Source organism: Triticum urartu, chromosome 5 (assembly GCF_003073215.2).
Source record: "Triticum urartu cultivar G1812 chromosome 5, Tu2.1, whole genome shotgun sequence".
Taxonomy (NCBI): domain Eukaryota; kingdom Viridiplantae; phylum Streptophyta; class Magnoliopsida; order Poales; family Poaceae; genus Triticum; species Triticum urartu.
The window spans coordinates 428,758,472-428,765,060 of record NC_053026.1 but is presented as its reverse complement, the minus strand read 5'-3'; positions in this window follow the sequence as shown (position 1 = coordinate 428,765,060).

The window sequence follows — 6,589 nt, the reverse complement described above, 5'->3', positions numbered from 1 at the left end:
GAGGAGATCTACATATCCGTATTGCCAAGCTTGCGTTCTACGCCAAGGAAAGTCCCATCCAGACACAGGACAAAATCTTCAATCTTGTATCTTCATAGTCCAACAATCCGGCCAAAGGATATAGTCCGGCTGTCCGGAGACCCCCTAATCCAGGACTCCCTCACTTGCAATGGGAGAAGTGCTTAGCTTTGGGTTCAATCTTGCGGTGTCCTTTCCCAGTGACAGTAGGGGCAGCAAGGCACGTATTGTACTATTGCCATCGAGGATAACAAGATGGGGTTTATATCATATTGCATGAGTTTATCCCTCTACATCATGTCATCTTGCTTAAAGCGTTACTCTGTTCTCTTGAACTTAATACTCTAGATGCATGCTGGATAGCGGTCGATGTGTGGAGTAATAGTAGTAGATGCAGACAGGAGTCGGTCTACTTGTCTTGGACGTGATGCCTATATACATGATCATACCTAGATATTCTCATAACTATGCTAATTATGTCAATTGCTCAACAGTAATTTGTTCACCCACCATAATACTTATGCTCTCGAGAGAAGCCTCTAGTGAAACCTATGGCCCCCGGGTCTATTTTCCATCATATTAATCTTCTAATACTTAGTTATTTCCTTTGCCATTTATTTTACTTGCATCTTTATTTCTCTTTTTCATAAAAAATACCAAAAGTATTATCTTATCATATCTATTAGATCTCACTCTCGTAGGTGATCGTGAAGGGATTGACAACCCCTTTATCGCATTGGTTGCGAGGAGTTTATTTGTTTGTGTAGGTGCGAGGGACTCGTGCGTGGCCTCCTACTGGATTGATACCTTGGTTCTCAAAAACCGAGGGAAATACTTACGCTGTTCTACTGCATCACCCTTTCCTCTTCAAGGAAAAACCAATGCAGTGCTCAAGAGGTAGCAGGCGCCCCCCTTTCCTTCTCTTCTCTCCCTCTCCTTCCTTCCCCCTTCCTCCTCTAGGACTAGGAAAGGGGAGTCCTACTCCTACCAGGAGGAGGATTCCTCCTCTCCTAGCGCGCCCCAAGGGCCGGCCGGCCTTCCCCCCTTGCTCCTTTATATATGAGGGCAGGGGGCACCCTACGACACACAAGTTGATCATTGATCCCTTAGCCGTGTGCGGTGCCCCCCTCCACCATAATCCACCTCGGTCATATCCTCGTAGTGCTTAGGCGAAGCCCTGCGCCGGTAGCTTCATCATCACCGTTATCACGCCGTCGTGCTGACGAAGCTCTCCCTCGACACTCAGCTAGATCGAGAATTCGTGGGACGTCACCGAGCCGAACGTGTGCAGATCGCGGAGGTGCCGTACTTTTGGTAATAAGATCGGTCGGGTCGTGAAGACGTACGACTACATCAACCGCGTTGTCATAACACTTCCGCTTATGGTCTACGAGGATACGTGGACAACACTCTTCCCCTCTCGTTGCTATGCATCACCATGATAGATCTTGCGTGTGCGTAGGAATTTTTTTGAAATTACTGCGTTCCCCGAACAGCCCTACCCATGCGGGTCACATACATGGCTAAAATTACCATCCTTAGAACCACCATATAAACAGTGATAAAAAAAGATAAGAAAACCACACAGAGAAAAAAAAACTCACACACACCAACAGTGTTGGGCCTATTGAGTAGCGCCACGCCAGATTCGATGCGAAACTATGATCCTAATTGGTTTGATGTCAAAAGTTGCCATGCCAAATTTTGGCAATTGCCAAATGTTGGCTAGAGATTGGTTGCATGCCAATTTTGATTGTCAATCTCACAAAAGGTTGTCAAATGTTGGCAACTTCTGAGTTTGCCAAATGTTGGCTTGCCAAATATGTAGCAAACCAATCAGCTTCTATGTCTTGCAACGGGCGAGAAATAACCCTGATGCGTTCCAGGAGGGTTGCCGCACAGAGGTATCCACGTTGGGCCGGCCCATTAAATCCACGGCAACGAGTGGGAAACCGGTACTGTAGCGACTGAGAACTAAACCGAGGTACTATAGCAAACCGATACTATGTCGAGACGATGTAATATAGAAAATTGTTGTACAATAGCATACATTATTTTAAATGAGAACTTTTTTGAAACAACAAACAATTTTCAAATATCATCTTTTTTTATAATGTGAATAGTTTTTAATAACATTGAACTTTTTTAAAGAGCAATTTTTTAAGTTGTTTGCATCACTGAACATTCAAGTATTTCTGAAATTCTTGAATAGTTTTCATAAACACAATTTTTTAAACTTGTAACAAGTTTTGAAAATAGTGAACATTTTTCAAAAAATGCGAATTTCTTTTAAAATATCTGAACCAATTTTCATAAAAACGACCAAAGCTTAAAAATTCCAAACATTTTTTTGATTAACATTTTTTGACATAACGATAACTTTTTAAAAATTTCTGAACACTTTTGTAACCATGAATAAATTTTGAATGTTTATTAAAAGTTTGGAACAATGGGAAATAAAGAATAAAAAGACTGAGAAAACCAGAAAGAAAAATCCACCAAGAAAATAAAAACATATGGAACATTACGTAACGTTCCTAAAATCTTAGTAACAGGAGCTGCTAAATGGGCACAACTCGCTCGCCCTACAGGCGTTGCCTCCACTAGTTTGAAGCTTGTGGGGGTCAATTAGGATTTGCCAAGTCGCACGCATACTCCCTTGGGTCACGACGTAAATGAGATTGTCTCGTTTCTTAGGGCGTCTCTAGCCGTTCGCCCTCACAAGACGCATAAAAATCGTCTTCTAAAGATGAGTCGGTGATACAATCGGCATTGGGAGCGGTTTCGCGCACAGTTGTTGTCCCCAGCTCGTCCCAGGTATCGATATTGGCTCATTTTTCAGCCCCATTTCAACGAATAAAGAGTCCATATGAGCGACAATAGGCCCATATTCAACGTGGTTCGCCGTTGTTCGACGTTCAATTATACACATAAATTTTTTATCACATATTTCATCACAGAAATATCAAATACTTCAGTAAAATAATACAACAACAAATAGTTCAATACAAATTATATATTTCAACAAATAAAAACTCATATTTCATCACACGCCACGCCCGGCGTCGCCCTTGAGCCTTCATAGATGCTCTATCAAATCTTGCTGCAGTTGATGATGCACCTGTGGGTTTCGGATCTCCTGACGCATACTGAGATAGGCAGTCCAGGTTGCCGGTAGCTAGTGATCAACTTCGGCTAGAGGACCCTGCCTGTAGTATGGTTCAGTGTCAAACACTGGGTCTTCTTGCTCGCTCTTGATGATCATGTTGTGCAAGATGACACAGCAAGTCATAATCTCCCACATTTGATCTTTCGATCAAGTCTGAGCGGGGTACTGGACAACAGCAAATCGAGATTGGAGCACACCAAATGCCCGCTCAACATCCTTCCTGCAAGCCTTCTAAACCTTCGCAAACCAGACGGTCTTGCCTCCTGGCACAGGGTTTGAGATCGTCTTCACAAATGTCGACCATCTCGGATAGATGCCATCAGCTAGATAGTACCCCTTGTTGTAGTGCCGCCCATTGATCTCGAAGTTCACCGGAGGAGAATGACCTTCAACAAGCTTGGCAAAGACAGGAGAGCACTGCAGCACGTTGATGTCATTGTGAGTTCCTGGCATACCAAAGAAGGAGTGCCAAATCTAGAGGTCATGTGTGGCCACCGCCTCAAGTACCATATTGCAACCGCCTTTGGCGCCTTTGTACATCCCCTGCCAAGCAAATGGGCAATTCTTCCATTTCCAATGCATGCAGTCGATACTTTCAAGCATCCCAGGAAATCCTCTTGCTGCATTCTGTGCTAGGATCCGAGCAGCGTCTTCTGCATTGGGTGTTCTCAAGTATTGCAGTCCAAACACGGCCACCACTGCCCGACAAAATTTGTAGAAACACTCTATGCTGGTGGATTCGGCCATGCGCCCATAGTCGTCGAGTGAATCACCGGGAGCTCCGTATGCAAGCATCCTCATCGCTGTCGTGCACTTCTGGATGGAGGTGAATCCAAGGGCGCCGGTGCAATCCATCTTGCACTTGAAGTAGTTGTCGAACTCCCGGATGGAATTCACAATCCTGAGGAAGAGCTTTCGGCTCATCCGATAACGGCGCCGAAATGTTTTCCCGCCGTGAAGTGGAGCATCGGCGAAGCAGTCGGAGTAGAGCATGCAGTAGCCTTCGAGACGATGCCGGTTCTTTGCTTTCACCCGCCCCGGCGCCGAGCCACCTCGCCGCGGCTTTTCATTGCTCGCCAGCAGCTGGGCGAGGGCGGCGAGCACCATGAGATGCTCTTCTTCCTGGACGTCGGCCTCGGCTTCCTCCTCCAGCAGCCGGCGAGCGCTTCCTCGTCATCCGAGTCCATCGCCGAGGCAGGCAAATCGCCGAACACCTTGCGCCCGGTGAGCGTGTACCCGCCGCTAAACTGACCCTCCGCGGCCGGAAACGCTCAGCTGCTGTTGGAGGGGCTGCCGCGGCGAAGCTCTGCTATTTTTCCGGCGTGGAATGGCTATCTAGTGGTGAAAGGCGGCGGGCGGCGCCGGGATATAGCTACTAGCGGCCGAGGGCGCGATGGTGGGAGGCGAGTCGGGGAAGAAAACTTTGACTTTTCCCCTGACGACGTGGGCCAGCCGCGCTTTTCCCTTGCGCCGGAGCCCCCAACTGCCCCCGGTGCGCCGGGTTCGGCCTGAGACCGCCGGGCGGAAAAAAGCGGCGTTTTTCGACATCCGGGGGCGCGACTGAGGCGTTTTTTTGGCGCCGGCGCCGAAAAAATGGTCTGAAGGAGCTTGTTGGAGGTGTGGCTAGAGATGCTCTTAGCTCAGCTCACTCGTCTTGCTTCTCCGCTCCTCAGCTTGCTTGTCGTTTTTTTCCTGCTTGCTCGTTTGAGCTCCTTCCTAGTCGGCTCGCTCGCTTTTTATTCAACCGCTGGTTTTTGAGGGAAAAACGACCCTTTAGTTTTCCATAGATTAAATAGTTCATAAATGTGACTACATTTGCAGATTTAAAGAAAGTTACAAATTTTAAAAATATTCTTGAATTTGAAAAATGTTGTAAATTAAAAAAATGTTTGCTAATTTGAAGAAGTTCGTAGGTTGTAAAATTGCTCACCAATTTGAAAAAAGATCGAGAATCTGAAAAAATAAGTTTAAAAAACGATTGTCAACTTCAAAATTATGTGCAAACTTGAATTTTTCTTCTAAAATTTGAAAACTGTTCACAAATTTGAAAATGTTTGGTAACCTAAAAGGTTTACAATTTTTTTTGCAAATTCAAAAGGATGGTCAATGACTTGAAATTTTATCATTATTAAAAAAACGTTTGCAAATTCAAAGAAATATTTTCTGGTCTTAAAAAATTCTATGAATTAAAAAAATCATGAATTTGAAAAGGAGTTCATAATTTCAATAAATTTCCAGAAATTTGAAAAATGTCTTGGTCTTAAAGAAGTTCCCAAATTTGATTTCATGAAATTCAAGGAAAATTTTGCCGATTTGAAATATATTAGCAATTTTTTTAAAACATAAACTTGGAATAAATCACGAATTGGAAAATTGAAAAAACGCAAAAATAAAAGGAAATGGGAAAATATATAGAAATTTTGAAAAAAGAAAAGGAACGGGAAAAAAGATAAGGAACCAGAAAAAATGAAAATAAAAAGGCAATATAAAGCAAAAGATAAAATGCACAGAAAAGAAAAAAAAAGAAAAAAAAATCTTCTGGAAGCTCCCAGTTTTTTGAGGACATGAGGCATTCTGGAAGCTTCCTTTTTTTTTGAGGAATGCCCACACTTTATTAAAAATTCTTTTTGAGACAACCACACTTTGTGAATTAAAACCGGCGAGATGGTAAGCCTAACTGGGCCAGCCCGTCTAACAGCGCGTTCCTGGGCCTTGGGCCGTGCTAGGTTTTGACAAGCCCGCCTCGTCTCCCTGTCGCTCCAGGGTCAAAGCCACTACCACCACTAGGGCCCTAGCCACCACATCGCAGCCGGCTCCCTCCCTTCCTCCTAGACAGGAGGTACCCCGCAGCCCGGCTCAAAAGCTCCACCGCCGCGCTCCGCAAACCCGACCGAATTCTCGGCCTCTCGCCCAGGGAGGCGACGCCACCGCGACTTCCCTCCCCGCCGTCGCCGCCTCCGCCTCCGCCGCCGCGCCCGCCGCGCGGCCTTTGCTTCTCTCCTCGGAGAATCGAGGCACGGGTGGTAAGTTTTTGAATCTCCCCGCCTCAAATCGGCCCGTTCGCCTCCTTACTGCCTACCGCCTTCAGCTTTACTTGAGCGAAGTCGCTTTTGCCTTGTTTATCTTGATCTGTTGTTTGCCTGCGTCGGGCAGGGGAACTGGCGCTGAGTGTTTCTTTGGTTCAAAACAAGTGTTTGGTGTTTCTTCTGCTGAAAACAAGTGTTTGGTCTTTTGCTGTTGAAAACAAGTGTTTACTGTTGCTTAGATGCGTATCGGGTGTCCTCAAGTTGTGATTTTTGGGCGCTGTCTTACCCCCCAAAACATCCAATAGCGTTAAGATTTGACACTGTAAAACTCCCCTGTGCTGCAAAGCGTATGGATCGTGTTCGGTTATTGCAATTA